The sequence below is a fragment of the Paramisgurnus dabryanus genome, chromosome 4 (assembly GCF_030506205.2).
Source record: "Paramisgurnus dabryanus chromosome 4, PD_genome_1.1, whole genome shotgun sequence".
In the NCBI taxonomy this organism is placed as follows: Eukaryota; Metazoa; Chordata; class Actinopteri; order Cypriniformes; family Cobitidae; genus Paramisgurnus; species Paramisgurnus dabryanus.
The window spans coordinates 41,350,592-41,370,026 of record NC_133340.1 but is presented as its reverse complement, the minus strand read 5'-3'; the positions used below and the strand labels follow the sequence as shown (position 1 = coordinate 41,370,026).

The following is a 19,435-nucleotide window of genomic DNA, read 5'->3' as shown; positions in this document are numbered from 1 at the left end:
GAGCCTCATTCAAGTTGCATTTAAGCATATATAATGCGGACGTGCACGTCGCGAATGTGCCGCCACAAACTGCAAGTCTGGAAAAAACTGTTATGGTGTCCCGGATTCTCAACTTGCGGATGTTTTTCATCGCTAAAAGGGTGTTTGGAAACTTATAGCAGAACACAGATAACAACATGTTTGCTTGAGACAGCGCAAGCTAGCAGTAAGCTAAAGCTAATATTTACATTATAGCGATGACGTGACGATTCTCTCAGACCAATCAGTGATCTACAGTGTTTTCGCGTCACGTTTGGTATCAGCTCGGGTCGCTTGGAACCCCAACCGAGGTGGTACGAAAAAAAGTATCGGGTACTACGTACTGCACCTAATGGAAAAGCTCCCAAAAGTAAGCTGACCCGACCCAAACTAAACTAAACCGTGGGGTACTATGCAATGGAAAAGCGCCATAAAATACACATTTACAGTTAAAAATATTACCTTTTACAGTAGTATTGGTACCAAAGAGGGCATACCTCAAAGGTATTGGTACCAAATATATACATATCTGTATACTTAAATGGTACATGTTAGGACCTTTTAAAGCAGACATATCATAAAAATCTGACTTTTTCCAAGTTTAAGTGCTATAACTGGGTCCCCAGTGCATGTATTAACCTTAAAAATGTGAAAAAGATCAACCCAGTAACTTAGTTTTGGTAAACCATTCTCTGCAAGCATGTAAAAAAATAAGTAATTGAAATTTGGCTCCCCTTGTGATGTCAGATAGGGAATATAGCGGCTCTTAATCTGCACTATCCAACCATGGCACTGCCATTTAGTGCAGAGATCAGCTCATTTGCATTTAAAAGGACACACCCAAAAAATGGCAAATTTTTTGACCAATATTTTCAGTCAGTGTAATGTAAAAAGTAATTAATTAAAAAAATTCAAGAGTAAAAAAAGTGAAAAAAAAAATATACTGTAACACATGAAATGTTATTTTATTGTTAAATAATGTGAAAAAAAAATTGCTTGTGTTTATAAATATAAATATTGTGCAAGTACTGATAGTTTGAGCGATTGCATTTTTTTTATATTTTATATATATTTTTGATTCAACAGTGTTGACTATTTTTCCAACACAGCTATCATTTTTTATGTGTGAGTTTGTGTTGATTGATTCTAAAATAATCCAAATCAATGGCTTTTGAAAGGAAACATATATTTTTTACCATGAAAGAGCCGTAAAAGTAGGCTACAAGATGATAGCCTGGGGTTTCCACATGCTGCCTTGCGCGCAAATTTATTCACGCTGCAAGTTTAGCATGGAAACCACGGATCAATTTTTCCCCTAAAATAGGGAACCAATCACAGAACGGGGAGGGGGCAGCAAGACGATGATGATGTCTATGCGTCACAACAAAGCAGTTTTGTTAATCCAACACGGCAGCAGACGCGAAGTTCCTTTTCGATGCAGCCTTATATAGTGTTCTAAGTAGTTTTGAACGCAAGTTGATTTAAAAAAGAGTGACTTTTGGCGTTAAACTATTTCATATTCAAGAAGGTTGTTTGGATATGGGAAGACATGTTCGTCACGGAGTTTTATAGGACCAACCTGCTAGGCATCGTCGTCGACGAAGTCCATTTAACTTATAATTGGTAAGTGGTATTTATTAATATCATATTGTCATTATGCCTGTTGCCTACCTACTGTGGCTATCACAGTGCCACTAAGTTGTGTTGCTTTTCAATATCAATATACAGCTACCAGTTAAGTTGCATAGCTTTTAGCTATGTGCACAAACATAAAATTTGTTGACCCTTGAATTTATGTCGCTCTACATACATCATCTGGTATAATTGAAATGATTGGCTGAGATACGTACAGATGCATTCGTAGCGCCCAATAAACGGCTCTGGGCATTCGTAAACTTTCAACCCAGCACTGGGTCAAAAAGAGACGAACCCAGCCAGATTGTCCCTTTCTGATCCAATGCTGGGTTGAAAACAGAATAGCAATACACTCTCAGAAAAAAAGTTTACAAGAAGGCACAAAAGTTGTGTGTACGTGTGTGTACATGAAACATAAAAAGATCAACAAACATTTACATTAATTCTTTTTTGGATTGTTGGATGATGAAGGTAACAAAATAAAAAAAAATCCTTTCTATTACAGTATCTCATTCCCAGCAGTGAACCTGAATAGCATGATTCATTTGAGATAATGTCAAAACGGGCCAAAACAATAACCGTTATTGCCACTCATACCCATTGTCCTGTCAGTTTCTCTTTCCTTCAATCCCTATTTTTATTTCTGCACACATCTCTTCATACGGAAGATGAAAGGACAGAGATGTGAGATAGGAGGGGCGGCACGCGATTAACGAGGTAGGCAGATGCCATTAAGTCATCAGACTTGAAACAGATTGAATCGGTTAGAATAACAGATCTCAACTGCTGAGTGGTCTGCATTACAATTCTCTCGGCCTTCTCTCTCTCATGTCCTTTATTTTTCCACTTAATCATTCACTACTCATTCACGTTCAAAGCTCGCTCTCGTGGTCTTTATTTATCCCACTCTCAGCTGCCCATTTACTAGTGCTTCGGGCTCTCAGTTTGCTCTTATCTTTCACCGATGACAGAATTGCACAAATCTTCCTCAAGTGGGTCTCGCGAGCTGTACGTCTGTGTGTGTGTGTGTGTGTTTGTCTGCGGGACACAGCGTGCCGTGTTTGTGTGGAGCTTTTCAAGGCCTCTTTACAGCAGACACTAGAGTGATGCTCCATCTTTTCCCATCTCCCCTAATGTTGGTCCACGGTCCCATTGCATCTCCCGAACGCTTGACCTTCTGTCTATTTATGCCATTGACAAAGCATTATGGGAAACGACAGTGAAGAGAGTGATTTATATTTTATATTAACACAGTTCAGTCAAAAACAAATATTCTGAAAGGATCAAACATGAGGGTGAGTGAAACGACCGGCTATTCCTTTTAGTTTATTGTTACATCGCTATAAAGTTTCTCTCTTTCCGTGAAAGCGATTACACAGCAGATTTTTTTGTTATTATAGAGAACAGAAGAATTTGAGAGAAGCAATAATATAGCTTTCGGCGGCAAACACGCACACATACGGTACACGACCAAAGACTGAAGAGGCAGGTCAGTTAAATTGGTTGGCAGGCACAATCTCTTAACAGATGCAGTCTATTAATGTGGACTGTATTCACAAGAGAGAGAGAGAAAGAGCGAGAAAGAGAGAGAGGGGGCATTTGGAGAATGAAAGACAAAAAAGTCAACTTAATAATCACACAGCGGGAAACAACAAAGGAAATTGCACCCTAACTTCACACATACACACGCAACTAGGTCTTACACACAACACACTTCATCTCATAATTTCTGAGTGTGTGAAAGGGGATGTGCGTGTGTTCTTGGCAGGCAGGATTTAATGAAGGTCTTTCTCACCATGAATGTAAATCACTTCTTTGATGTTGCTAAATTCAACAGGGTTCAGATCACACAGCAGAATGATGGTGACATGCAGTTTTAACTTTATTGAAGTACAGTGTCAGTCCCTCTCATGTCCAACAACACGCTCTGAGGCGACCCTTAATCTTACAAACTACCACTGCCAATCAAACCAGATAGACTTAGAGATGCTAAAACTTATCCCTCAGAAACCTGCAATGCATTGACTTCTGTCAGAAAAAACTGTAAATCAGCAGCTGAAAAAAGCTTTCTTTTTTTAGATAAAACAAACAATTTCAATCAATGTTTTTTTGTTTTGTTTCTGAACATGGTAATTCATGCGTTATTACAATGACTAGGGAGAACCAGGGCGAAAGAACACAGGACTAAAGTAACAAAGCGATTTTCTCCGAAACTATGACAGTATCTTGACAGAGCTGATAGATATCGCATTTTTTCGTCATCGTTTCGCAAGTGTAGAAAGCCTATTCCTAAAGCGGTAATTTTTCCTTATACATGTTGTGTTTCTTGTTTCATGTGTTACAGGGCTGTCAATCTACAGGTTATTTAGTGCTGTAACACATCCTGATGTTTGCCTTCTTTAAGTTTTTCAAAATAAAAGTAAATCGTGTTTAAATGTCAGTAGTTCCTGTCGGAACAAAAGTAACACTTACTTTTTGTCCTGCTGCTAATACTGTTGCATTATGTTGAACATGTATATTATTCTAATTTGATTTAATTTAATTTTCATAGTGTTTATACTGTTGAAAAAAATGTGTCGGGTTGCTTTTAAAACATTTGATGAAACTGAAATTTAAAATGAAAATGTAATTTAATTATTCTTTGCAAAAATAAATGACAAAATATGTTTGCAGTTACATAGAAGCTCATAGTCATGTATATATACTAAAATATACAATTATAACACAAAAATCTATCTTGTTCTGTTGTGTTACTTTCGTCCCAGCTGACAGGGTCAAAAGTAACAATGCGCTACTTATGTTCAAAGTGAAAACTGAAGTCGTTTAACATTTGTTTAAAATTCCACCTGATATTGATAGACCACACTTGTGAGTTATTGACCACAGCAAAAATATATCTCTGTCTAAAACATTATATTTTAAAATTAAGTTTTTCCTTTCACACCTGCTCTCCCCTAGTACTGTAAATGTATGTACTGTATGTTATTCTGCAGACAGATTTAAAATGCAGTAGTTAGTTGGTGAGTATATTTATAAATCAGACTGACTGCCCGAAAATAGTCCCTGCTATTGAAAGTTTCTAAGGGGACTATTTTTCGGCTGCTGCGTAATATCATTGCGCCTCATGCAGCCATGTTAAGGCAGCAAAGTCCTTGATTATTACACCAGAATGAAAGTAGTCCTAGCCATATCTGCCTAAAATCACTACTTTTAATTTTCTGTCCGTCTTAGTACACAATGTAACTACAGAAGAGTCAAGTCTTAAATAGAAAAAAATATCTAAATAATAATCTAAAGTTATTTTTGAGTGCAATGCTTATGGTTTAATCAGATTCAATGGATTGTGCTACGCTATGGTAAAATTGTGTAGTCCTATTTTTTGTGAAAGTCCTATTTTCACCCATGAGTAATATCATAATATAAATCTTATAAAATAAACAGATTCTATATTTAATCTGCATAAAAATGCATGGCAAATCCAAACACCAAACTTTTTTCTGAAATATTTGCATACTGTATAACAACAACAACAACAACAACCACATTTACTTAGTTTTCCTGAGACAATCTGTAATTAAAGATATTTTTGATGCAAACTGAATGACTGCAATAATGGTCTAATAAATTACATAAATATTAAAGGTATTTATTTCTGTTTTAGTGTTGATAAAGTTTGGTCTACGGGGCTAAAAGATCATTGTATGTTCATTGTCGCTCATCCACCTGCTCTCATTTCCAGTGAAAGCACAAAATAAAGCGCAACCAAATACATCAGCGCTACTGATACACAAATGCTGACAATTGATGCAATTTTAATGGGTTTATTAAAAAAGACCTGCCAGTCGAGCAAGAATTGAACTTGTGCCTCGTGCACTAAACCCAAGACTTATTCCATAACAAAAGAGACTTGCCCTTAGAGGCTGAAATCTTAAACTGGCCGCTGATACCCAAATTTCCTGTTACACATTTTTAGACAATGGTCACAGTCCACTGAGAGTGATAGCACTAAATATGCATTAAGTAGGTATCAGGAGTAAACACACACCTTTGTATTCTTATAGTGGCACAGCCAGATAAGCAGGCAATGTCATTGAAGCATACACAAAGATGAACACAGCTCTGTCCGATTTCGTAACTTTAAGGTTGTATCTTGGGGTAAAATTAAAAAAATGATTCTGTACCAAACCAATATTTTAGACATTCATTAAAAATTAATCATTTTAGAATGTCTAAATGTTTCATTCAATTCACGGATTAGCCAACAGTTTACTTCCTTGGCCTGTTATCATCGACACGGCAGTCATTATCATAATTCTGCCCGCTTACAGCCTTTAAGAAGTCTTCACTCACCTAAAGGATTATTAAGAACACCATACTAATACTGTGTTTGACCCCCTTTTGCCTTCAAAACTGCCTTAATTCTACATGGCATTTATTCAACAAGGTGCTGAAAGCATTCTTTAGAAATGTTGGCCCATATTGATAGAATAGCATCTTGCAGTTGATGGAGATTTGTGGGATGCACATCCAAGGCACAAAGCTCCCGTTCCACCACATCCCAATGATGCTCTATTGGGTTGAGATCTGGTGACTGTGGGGGCCATTTTAGTACAGTGAACTCATTTGAACCAATTTGAAATGATTCGAGCTTTGTGACATGGTGCATTATCCTGCTGGAAGTAGCCATCAGAGGATGGGTACATGGTGGTCATAAAGGGATGGACATGGTCAGAAACAATGCTGAGGTATGCCGTGGCATTTAAACGATGACCAATTGGCAATAAGGGGCCTAAAGTGTGCCAAGAAAACCACACCCTTACACCACCACCAACAACCTGCAGAGTGGTAACAAGGCATGATGGATCCATGTTTCTATTATAGTTTAGATTATTATTATTATTTGTTGTTTATTATCTATGTTTATTTATTATTATGGATTATTGCATTTTACCGTAAATATTTATTTGGTTTCTTTAATTAGATACCATTTCCCTTCAAAACAATGTTTAGATTAATTATAGCAGCAATCGGTATGAACCATTTATCAATTTGCTAAACCAACTTTTACCAATATACAAAAAACTTTTACCAACTTGTACAAAATACGTTTTCCTTCTTTATAAATGTATGTTTAGCCATTTAAATTTGATTTCTCATTTGAATTTTAAATATATTATATTATGTATTTAATATAAAATAAACAAAGACGAACCCAATAAATAAATATAGCCTACATTGAAAACATTACATTATCTTCATTGCAGGAGTGCAATTTGCTGGTTGTCCTGTAGGTGACCTTGTAACTCTGTTGTCTTACGATGCACTTATGAATGAACGATTACTCTAGACCACTCGTAGATCTACGATGATTTTCAAGTGCAACTTAAGTTACGAAGCTTTTGGGAAACAGCCCGTAATTCTAAGATGATTCGTACGATCGTTTTTACGATCTACTTAGCCTTACGATGCTTTTGGGAAACCCGGCCCAGGACCACACCCCGAAATGCATTGAAGCAACTGCCATGTGATTGGTTGATTAGATAATTGCATTTAATTGAGAATTTAAACAGGTGTTCCTAGGTGAGTGTATGTTTCAAATTTAAAGAATTAACTACCAACTATTTAAGCCATGACTCAATCACGAGTTTTGTGCAGTGTAGCGCTTGTTATTTGTCGTTTCTACAATCAAAAATGCGGACGGTTTTATGTTTTAGTGTCCTAACCTTAACAATCTGTTATGTTTTGCTGGCAAAGTTGATCCGTCAGCTTGGTCATCTGCATTTTCTGGATCAGATTCGTTTCCTATTGATAAGGTAGTAAAGATGATATTAACTCGATGACAGAGGTATTCAGGCCAATCACAACGTACTTTTTATCTGGGCAAAAATTACAAAATCAATGCGTTTCAGGGAGGTAGGGCATATAGGAGCAACAATAAGTTAAGTAAGGTATGTTAAAATAAGTTTGTTTTTGTCTCTTAGTTGTTGTTCCCTGAATCCCCTGCAATTATAAATGTTGAAAGAACAAGAACATTAACTAAATAAAATACCTCCAATGTGCTCATCTGAAAGATGATGGGCATTTGTATCTCAGATTGCTTGAGAGTGAGTAAATCATGGGGTAATTTTGATATTTGGCTGAAGTATCCCTTTAATGAGATGTCAATAGCTGTTTATTAAATGTATTCAGTCATGACTACAATGCAACAACTTTAATTACATTCAGTGGTGTCTTTGAAGTCAATTCATGTGTGCGTTTTATCCTTACTGTATCTCTCTTTCAGTTTGTGAATAGGACACTATTTTAGCCTTCTGTTCATATGAGACTGATTCTCATGTTTTTGTTCCATTTCACTGTCTAATGGTATTCATAATTCTCTTTCATTTATTTAGCTGATATGAAAGCTGCTCTCGTCTCAAGGACACCCCTTCACAGATAGATATATTTATTTAATAATTCCACATTTCATCTTCTCTCTAAGGAGGGTCTCCCCTACTTGGCTTGATTATTTTTGATTAGACCTTTTCTTTATCCTCTAAAACCTGAATTTTGGCTAAGTGGTGTCTCTCTGTTCAGTCAAGGGAATGTTCTGTTTTTTTTCTCGAAATTTTCAGTTTCTCTCTCTGCCTCAACACCAGGTTGTGGTTGAAGAAAACATCTGAGTACTCGGAGTACACGGCTTGCATGCCACACGCTCTACCCAACAACCTGGCCCAGAACATTCTGCATTTTCAGATTCTTCAAATACAGCCGAATCAATCTTACTGCCTTTATCTTTATCACTGTGTAGTGAATAAATACTAATGCATGCATGATAGAAAATTAATGATTAAATTTAGTAACTCGGTTGGAAGTGGAATGGTTTGTTCAAGTGGGTTTGTCACAGAGCTCAGATGCTGGTGTCACAGGTAGGGGTGGACCCAGATGTTAATAAGGTCACGCCCCTTTCTCTACCTCGAGGAGGTTCCCAAAGCCACCCCAATGACCAGACACACAAGGTAAGCATAATATTAAAATGTACTTTATTTAATTTACTTAAAATAGTCGATAGGGGAGGGGAGAGGGGGGACTTAAAATAACGGCCTCTTCAGGCTCTCGTTCTTCACAGGCTGGGTTTCCACACAATTCCTTCTCGTGTCGCTCATCCTCTCTCTTTCTTCACAGGCAGCGGCTGGGACACAAGACACAGTTAGTTCAACTTGGCTTTCTCACCTCTTCGCTGCATACAGCCTACGGTAAGTATGAGGTTTGTTCGGTTCGTTTCCTCTGGCTTTCACTTTCTCTCTTTTTCTCTCCACAGACAGCAGCTGGGACACAAGACACAGTTAATTCCACTTGGCTCTCTCACCTCTTCGCTGCATACAGCCTACGGTAAGTATGGGGTTTGTTCGGTTCGTTTTCTCTGGCGTTCACTTTCTCTCTTTCTCTCTCCACAGACAGCAGCTGGATGCGGTGCCCTCCTGTTCGAATGTAGATCACAGACCTGGGGTTATTTAGTTGCATAAGGTAAGCACGGCGGACTTACGATACTTGCAGTTGGGTCAGGTGGGATATGCAGTTTTCCATGTAACGTCGGGGGCGGACCCTCTCGACGAGCGTGTTGGTCACAGAGGGGTGTACTCGTCGCACCGTCACACCAAGGCCGAGCGCTGCCCTCTCACGTCACCGTTAGGCGATCTTCCACCGGACAGGGGCGCCCTTTTGTAGGGACCTTGGGACGGGCGAGATTTCCTACACCACGTTCTCTGCAACAGTAAGTATTTCGTAGAATCAAAATATCCACAATAGCAATCCCTAGTTGTACTCACGTATCCACTAGTTTCCCAGCTCTTCGCCGCCGCTCTTCGCGACCCCCAAATGTCTCAACAGGACTCGTTTCAGGGCACCACTCCGTCACTCGTAGCTAGAAGCACACGTACAGTATAATAGTGTTCCACCAGGGCCGACAGCCTCTTCGTTCTCCCAGACAAAGTGTATGAAGGCGGGGGTTTGTCTGACAAGACACACACAGCAATACACAGCAGAATACACAGCACCCCGCTATAGTGAAAGTTTCCACAGCACAAAGACTCACCCACCACAATCGTGTACACACAAAGGACGCCAGTCTTCGCCCACTTTGCCCGAGTCCGATCGGCGATGGATCTCGCGGCCTTAGTGGTGGTCTCGTCACTGTGGCTGGCTTCGACCAAAGAATCTCCTCGGCTCACCCACCACGCTTCCCTAGGGGTAGGGCCGCTCTCCTTTTCCCGGAGGGGTTTACTAGAAGCAATACGGTTACTCACTCATCAATTTAAAGTGTTCCTCTCTCTCCTTTTTCTCCGTTCCCTTCGACCAGCAACATCAATACTGCAACAGTACGTCTCTTCCAAACACTTCTATAACTTCTCCACAGTTAGTACTCACACAACTCTGTTTCTTCTCCTCTTAATGTGTCTTCAATTATGTTGTTTACGTTTGTCTTTCAACCTTTAAGGTTTGCACTTACTTCTAAAGTCTGTTTCAACTTGAGAGAGAGAATCCGACCGCCGCCAGTAGCGCGTCGAGTGAACCTACACAATGCCAACAATCACAACGCCCAACAGTCACAAAAAGCACATCCGCTCCAAAAGCACTTTTCGGGGTGCTCCTTTAAAGATCCACAGCTGCCTTCCTTTCGCCTCCTGTGGCTCCGTCTTCTTTCCGCACGCTTTCTAGCGCAGCCCGGATCAACAGAGCCTTCGGCTCTTCAAAAGGTGCGTGTCTTTACTCTGCTTTGGCAAAGGAGCTTTCCCCGTGTCGAACGCTTCTCGTGTCTGACGTGCCTTTTTGTTCATGTTTCTGCAGAGCCTTTTATGTGGTTCATCCTTCCATGGCCTCCAATCACCATCCGCTTCTTAAATATTTAACACCTGTGGCTCGTAAGCCCTGGTTGCGTTGCCCTGGAAACCAGGAAGTGAGCTAGTGCGTCGTCGAATATGGCCTGGGCGAAAACCATCTTCGAGCGGAACCGAGTTCCGCCAATTTCGGTTCCGCTCTATAAAAGTCACCCTGTGACACTGGTCAAATATTTATTTCACACTCACACTGACAATGAGTCCAGTGTCACCTCACAATATTGTGAAAGCCTGCAACAATGAACACATCCCTCTTGTTTTTTTTAACTATGCACACAAACATCCCACTTCACTATTGGTCTAGCTGCCAAAAGAATATGAACAAACATTTAAAGAGTTTTTTTTTAAATCAAAACATGTTTATTATTACGTTTTGTTAATATTGTGTTTTATTATGCTACTTAGATGTATTGTTTTAGTTATGAAGGCTTAAATCAAAGGAAACCTACTGCAGTTTGATTAATATTAATTGGAACGCACTATTCCAATTTTCTTGATCTTGTCATGGAACCAAACTCTTTATTTGTTCTCTGTGTATTCAATGCATATCCTACTGCACTTTTCCACTACTATGCACTACGTTGCTCAAAAGACCATACATTTCCTTGCTGGTTACTTGTGTTTTATAGTCTAGCTGGTGCCCAGCATAGCCATGTTGTTTACCAGCAAAATATGTGGGTCATTCAGTATGGTTTTTACTTTTATGTTTTTATAGGAAAGTTTACACAGGAGAGCATGGAAGGAGAAACAGAGGGCATGGGATCAGGACGTGACCCAGGCCGGACTCAAACACAGGTACACGTGACCCAACAGTCCTTATGTGGCAGTAGCATGTGCACAGTTCACTACACAACACCTTTGCATCCGTATCCTGATCTTTTTAACAGGGTAAAATGATTGAACTATAGTATATTTTTAGTAGTGTATGTATTGCTTTCTCTTGTGGGCAATCATTTAAATTCAACTTAAATTTAGTTTCTAAGTCAACCAAATAAAAGCATGCTAAGATATTATGTAAAAATGTACTTGGGCACTTCTTAAATATAATTAATTATTTATGTACCCCCTTTATTCTACCCCATGTTCCAAATATGTATCATGCTGGTTATTCTCTAGAGTACAAAAGTTTTGAGGGCCCTTATCACAATGTTCAAAAGGAGTTTTTCTTGGTCTGGCATGCTTAAAACCCTGGAGAACCCACGGGGTCAAATTTGGGCAATGTTATTTGCTGCAGCCCAAAATCTTGGGTTCTCCAGGGTTAACATAACATTTGTAACAGATTCGTGTTAATGGTGGTATTTTGATAATGTTGTTATGCTACTAAAACTTAAATAAAATAAAATAAATGCTAAGGAATACATTGTTGTGCTATAAATGTGTTTCTAGAGCAACCCTAATTAGCGCCAAAATAAAATCTGTATGAGATGCAGTAGTTGCAAAATACATTCATTATTATGTTCACATTCATTTTGCATTAACACATTAGTCTAAATCATCAATAGTTAATTGTATACATTTTTTAAACAGAGATATTACAAAACTATTTAACTACACTTTAAATGACGTTGTAGTGGTGCTCTCTGAAAATTCAGTGTTTACACCTTTTATGAGAATGTGAACACTTTTACAAGTTGGAATCATGAATTATTATATATTTTTTGTAATATTGTAATTATATTTAAGTGCAAAACAATTCTTCCAGTTTTGTATTAAAGCAATAGGAGCATACCTTATGGAGTGCCATATATTGCCAGATATTTTGGTCGAATTATTTACTACCATTCTCATTTGTTTTGTCACATACAGTACTATAGTATTACAATTGATTGAGAAAATGATTTTCACTTATTTTATTTTTAAATTTAGACTTTCATTAGAGCTTTGTTGGTGTGTGTGACAGTGTGAAAAATTGCTTTTCTCATCTCATTGTTGGTTCTTACAGCATGAAATGTGTTCAGTTAATTAAATCACATCCAAATTCAATATAATCTCTGACTTTAATCGAGTCTCCTTCAGATCAATGTGTTTACTAGACTAAATGAATTAAATGAAATTTAAATCATTGCATGTACATTATACTTTTTACTGAAGCAACCATTACTTTTGAGGATAACACAGCGATTGTCATATACTAAATGTCCCTGCCTTTCAAATAATGCCTCTAGATGTGAATGATTTGTACACACACTCTTTAAACAGAATACGATACTGTATGATTGACATGACATTTATTGTGGATATCAAAACAGCTGATGCCACTGACTGCAGGTCAGGTTTTACACACGGATACAAGCAGGTCAGAAGAATAACAATAGAGTTTGCTGTATGTCACACTACCGTTGGCCGGTCCTCTCAAATTCAATTTGATTATCAAAAATAAATGTTTATTTGAAAAAGGAAAAATTGCAGATTGTGTAAGGTTAGGTTTTACGGTTTGAGGATAGATGATACATTTGACTATAAAGTAGTGTGTGTGTGCGCGCGTGTGTGTGTGAGGGTGCGTGTGTGTGTGTGTGTGTATGTGTGTGTATGTGTGTGTGTGTGTCAGTCAACAGAGGGCAGTGTTTCCTCTGTAGGTGTGTAGGTCTGAGAATTTTTCAATCAGATCCAATATACTGCTACCTCTTTAAGAATAATCAAATAGATTATGTTTTTGTTCCTCCCAGAGTCTAAACGTCTAAAACCTCTCTCTCTCTCGCTCTCACTCTCCTGCTCATTTATTAAAGGCATATGATGAGGTCAGCCTGTTTTCTTAAGGGCATGAGTGCTTATTGATTGAAATATTACTCCCTTCATTTCTTGTGCGTGTGTTGTGTTATATTGCTTTAGCATCTCAAAACTCCAGTAACTGAGCACAAATCTGCACTAATAGAGTTTTATAAAGCCTATAGCCTTTATTACACTTTCTTCACCCAATATAATGTCAGAGAAAAGTTACAGAAGGTGTCACTGGGGCGGTACATTTTTTAACTGAAGGGTGCATATACATAATGGTACCTCAAAGGTACATAAAGTATCTGTAACTAAATGGTACATATTAAGACCTTTTTCAAGGGCACCGTCCCAGTGACAGCTTTTGTACCTTTTCTGACAGTGTATGCATACAGTAAATGTGACCCTGCCTGTGAAATCCAGGCTTAAGTCTAATAATCTAATTGAGATTAAGACCATCAAAGATATTAACATTATCAAGATTCTATTTTTACAAAATGGTCTTTACATTATGTAGGATGATTTTATGTAGAAAACTGTAAATCACAAATGGCCTTTGTGACATGAAGTGGCTTTATGAAGTCCCCTATCTTAGTTATGGAAATAATAAAATCAAAAGTATAAATTTACATTCCAGTTTTATGTTTACATGGTCTGAGGTTAAAGGCATATGAAACACTATTTTACCACAATTTACTCTTGGGACTATTTGAGTGGGGAGAAGAATACAGGGTAACACTTTACTTGTAGGGGTGTGTACAGTATAAGACTGTACACACGCATAAACATGAATGCGATGATTTTATGCACATTTATGCACATCATAAATATTTTTATTGACCTCAACTACAGTGGTACAGATTGAACTTTCATTAAAATGTTAATAAGTGTTAATACTACTTCAAATAAATTTAAATACCTCAACAAAATGCAACAGACACGTCAAAAGATTATACCTACACTGTTAGATGTCGCTGTAGATTTAGCAGCACTGTACTGTAAAAATCCACAGTACTATACTGTATGTGTACATTACAGTACAGTACTGCAGTTCATAATGCATTCTGGGTAAATTTGTTTGAGCGGGAAAATTTTACAGTATATTTTGGTCTTGATGTAACCTTGCTGTAGCCATTGCTGTAATGTGCCAGGTGTACTTGCAATAATCAGTGAAAGTGCGCCAACGTCAAATCACACAGACAGAGGGAGAGCACAACTCTTGGCTGCAGCTGAAGGAGGACGATTGATTTCTGTCAGTTCGGTAAGTTTGAAATATTTCTGTTTCATGAAAACTTAATTTTTAGTTTAAGAATGTTGTCAATAGTTTGTCACAATATTGTTTTAAACGTGCAATGAGAGAGAAAAACGGTCGCCAACAAAGTTTCAATCTCCCTCAGAAAGTAAGCTAACGTAAACGTTACACACAGATGTCTACCGCTGCTTTAACTCCCTTTACACCTTTTTAAATGAATATAGGGTTGTTTTAACTAAATTATGACGGTTTGGTGAGTTTATATTGTGTTGAAAGTGTGGTGACAATGAAACTATTTTTAACGAAATGGACAAAGACAACCCGCCAGCGCGGTCTTGCGGTCCCAGCATAACGGTCGTTGACGGCGTTTCATCCGTTCAGTTAGCGTCAGAGAAAAGTATTAAGTTCGACTGTTTGGTAAGGCTGACTCGTGGTTGTAAACAGATAGGACTTGACACGCCGTACACAGCATACTGTAGTACCGAACTCCTCCACAGAAGTGAAAACAAGAAACCTCATATTTAACTGGATACATGCATCGAACTCATCGCAGCTTTAACTTCGACCAAATATAATTCAGACCTGGGCTCATCTTAATATCAGATGAACGAAAGGGATTGCCGCGCTTATTGTTGTTGTTATTATATTACGGTAACTTATATCAGCAAAAGCAGAGAATATCTTCTCTTAAGCGTTTTACACGCCCAGTAAGTTGTCCAGTACATTTTTATGGCATATTGTTTCCACCACTTCAGATGCATTACACGCTGTATATATAAGTTTCCAAAACACATCAAATCAATGCACGAAAAGAGAATGGGCTCCGCATTTACGTACCTTTGTCTTCTCGTCTCTGTCATCTGATCCTTCATCTCTTGATGTAAAAATAGTCCATTATAACATCGTGTAGAAAACTGGCATCACCAGGATTGCTCAGATTTAGGCGATCATGTTTATCTTTAAAGTGAGCAGCTAGCTACTAACTTGTTAAAAAACTTTGCGTGAAATAGTGTTACACCGCAGCCGTCCGGGTAAAACATTAAAGGGACAGTCTTTTTACCTTGTCACTATAAATCGCTATTTTCTGCACTAAACGAGACATTTTCAGAGATTTTCTGTAGACAAGATGTTATAGAATAATAATTTAAAAAAGACTTATTTAGATATTTATATATAATATATAATATAACAACTAATATATATATATATATATATATATATATATATATATATTTGTTTTACAACTGACTTAACACTTACAGTAATGTTTTATTTGTTAGCATAGCATGATATTAGATTTAAACACTTAATACATTTTTAAATCAATCACTTTGTCTCTGCACAATGAACATTATCAAATATTATTAATGTTGTAAAATATATTGTTCATTGTTAGTTCATATTAGCTAAGGCATTACCAAATGTTAAGGAATAAACTCTTATAGTAAAGTGTTACTAAATTTTCTTTTACCATTTCCTTCACAATGTCTACTTATTTCTATGGCTAACAGATTTTGTAACATTTGTCTTTTTTACAGTCTTACCATTGCTTGTAAGCTGGATTGGGTAAGATGGATCATCTTTAAAGGCACCAGGCAAGTACATGATGTACAGTTACAAGTCATGTATTTTTTCGACTGCAATATTAAATGCTTTCACGTCACATGTAAAAGTACACAGGAATGTGCTGATCACTTTTTATTTGTAGTTTACATGAGTGTCATTGCACTTTTCAGGAGTTAAGGCAGATGTGGAGGCACAATGGGTGACACCAGACACACACCAAGCACATTGTTCGGTAAGTTTGCACTTTACCACTACAGCTTCTTTAAATACCCATGTATACACTCATTCACAATTCCCACACACAACACTGTAACACGACCATACACAACATGTACACAATTGTCTTAGTTTGCCATGTAGAAATATACAAACAGAAATATTCAGACTTTGGTTATAAGAAATTTAATTTAATAATTGTATTTATTTAGCAGAGGTGTCCCTGGACTTTATTGACAAAAGATTTTGTTTTCAGAATAAAAAGTTGTGTCCAAATCAGTAACAATTGTACTTTCTGTTCAGGACATTCAATCATGACATGATCCATGTGGATGCTGTCCATTGAGGAAAGAGTTTGTTCAGCGGTAAGTGAATCTTCTGTATTTTTATGTAATTAGGTGTGGAACAGTAGAATAAGAGCAAAAGGTTTCAGAATAGGGGTAAATTCAAGGCTGAGTTAAATTTTTTAAGAATCTTTTTCTATCTTATATTTGTTGACTTAATGTTTATGATATTTCTAACAGGTTTCTGGATAGAATTAATTCCAAAGATGGGAAAAAGTGCACATCCAGACAAGGAGCAAGCAAAAAGACAAGGAACTTGGTGCAGAGAAAAGCTGTGGCCATTGACCCCCATGTGAACAGCTTCATGCAGTCCCTGATTGAGTTCGAATGGACGACTTCAAAGTAAAGGCCACTGTGGTCTGTCTGCCAGTTTAATGCATTTATTTTTAGTGTTAAATGAAATTCAAGTAGAATATTTAAAACTATGGGCCAGTGTTCTTTTTACCACAGTGAAATGTTACCTTTTAGTCGATGATGGACTTTAAACTGAAAACTTCAAACTATGGAACAGTGTTCTATTTGCCAGAGTTAAATATGTTACAGCAGGGGTCTCCAAACTTGTTTATACTTGTTGATTTTATTTTATGTTACTTGATTATATGTTTATTATTGTTTAAAATCTTGTTTTAAATGTTTTGTTTCAATTAAATGTTTTTTTAAATAAAATTTTGATACAAACATTGTTTGGATTGCCTTTTAATTCATTATGTCATGTCAAGGATAGCATTTTTACCATATTAATAACTATAGATTTAAACCTAAATCTCTATCTATTTTATATAATATTATTGTATTAACTGTAATAAGTAATAAATAGTATTTATGGGTCAATATAGACATTACAGTAAATTACTGTAAAAATAGACTACTGTAATAAAATATTGTAAAATTACAGTACAGTACTGCTTTGTAACTATACAGTACTAGTTTGTGTACTGTAATATGGTATTACAGTACAGTACTGTAAACCCAAAATACAGTAACTTACTGGCAACCGTGCTGCCAGTACCGTACTGTAAAAATACAGGGAAATCGTTAACAGTGTAATTTTATGTATGTGCACAATACATAAAAAACTACCATGTTCTTCCTCACACAGAAGGTTGTGCAATTATCTGACATAGAAGAAAAATGAACAAAATATTTAATTAATGTAATGTAATTAACTGTTTTTGCAGCAAAATGTACACGACGCTACATGGTTTACCCCATTATTGTAGTGTTTTCATTTAATTTTAGATGAATTGTTCATCAAATGCAATAAGATTTTATCAATTTTAATTATTATTATTATTATTATTATTATTATTGGATCATTGATTTTATTACTCTAACACCTGGAGAAAACTAAAAAAAACCTTATGAACTGAAGAATATGTATGACGCTGTTATTAAACTATTTAACATAGTATTAACACTTAATGATATTTTAATGACAAATTATATTTGTACCAATGTAGTTGAGGTCAAGAAAAATATTCATGACACTGTTAAAAAACTATTTGACAGAATATTAACACTAAATGACATTTAAATGACATTCAAATTGTATCACTTGTAAAAAGTGGTCAGTTATGTTGTCTTGGTAATGTCAAGTTGTCATGACAAGTTATGATGTATTAGTTTATGTCAGTTGTCATAACAAAGACATTTCAAACAATGTCATCTTTGCATTAAAAATGACATAATTGAACAAATGACAACTATGACATTTATCATAAACGGTTATAAAATCTCCCTTATGTTCATGACAAGTGTCATGTCATGAAGGTGTCATGTCAGTCTTATGAACACCCCTTCAAGGGAAGTGTTACCGAAAAAAGTGCAACAGTTGGGTTGTGGAATATTTTTTTCTATGGAAAGTCAGTAGTGCCACAGATCTGTAGGAAGATATTTTGAAGAATGTTTTCTTTGTATTTAGTAGAACAAAGAAATGTATACAAGTTTACAACAACTTGAGGGTGAGTAAATAAAGACAAAATGTAAAATTTTTCGATGAACTATCCCTTTAAGGACATAAAAGTACAAAGTCTTGTAAATTTTGTTTGATTTGAAGCAAAAATTATTTGAAAATTAAAGTTTTTTTAATGTGATTTACATGACAGCTGGTTGATTTGGTTAATGTCTGAGAACTCTTAAAGAAGCTACAGTAAATCCCTATTTAACAAATAAATTACAGAGATATTTCAGGCACTGCTATACATTGGTTTTGCTCCAGTCAGTTTGTATCCGCTGATCCAGTTCTTGCTTCCCTTGAGCTAATTTTTCACCTGCTCACATTTACGCCACACCTCTTATGAGAAAGTGATGAGCTTAAATCTGGCAAAAGCAATGCAGGCACTTTATAAAATGAATCCATTGGTGTAAAAAAAATTGTGATATACATTTTGCCATTTTTGTTTGAAGTGGTTATTGTGTAATTTTACACTTTTAGTAATTGACAGTGGGTAAAAGTTTATTTTCTCTTCAGTTTTGACAGTTACCTCTTTTTAGAGGTGCTGTTAACCTGGGTTGCCTGCTGGATATCTTTGCAATGACCCTATTTACTGAACATGGTCACTTAGAGGACACACACCACACATACACGCTTACAGAAAAAGGCATTTAGATGACAACAAGCCACCTGAAATTGGTCTGTGGAGAAATACCAGCGCTTTGTGTAGCTTTATGAGAGTGCAAGAAAAAGGCATCGGGAGGACTAAAAGAGGAAAATGTGTTATTTCATTAGTACAGTAAACAGAGAGAGAGAAAGAGAGAGGGCATTGCTAGGGTGTTCAAGGAATATGCCCTTGAAATGAAGGATGTATGGCCTTGAG

At 36.8% G+C, this 19,435-nt stretch overlaps 1 long non-coding RNA gene across 1 annotated transcript; it reads left to right on the top strand.

The window, feature by feature from the left end:
* The first annotated feature begins 14,198 nt into the window (after positions 1–14,198).
* LOC135735939 (uncharacterized) lies at positions 14,199–17,292 on the top strand. Its single transcript, XR_010527727.2, has 5 exons — positions 14,199–14,502; positions 16,032–16,088; positions 16,230–16,291; positions 16,579–16,640; positions 16,800–17,292. It is a non-coding gene; the product is annotated as an uncharacterized lncRNA (long non-coding RNA).
* Positions 17,293–19,435: the final 2,143 nt, after the last annotated feature.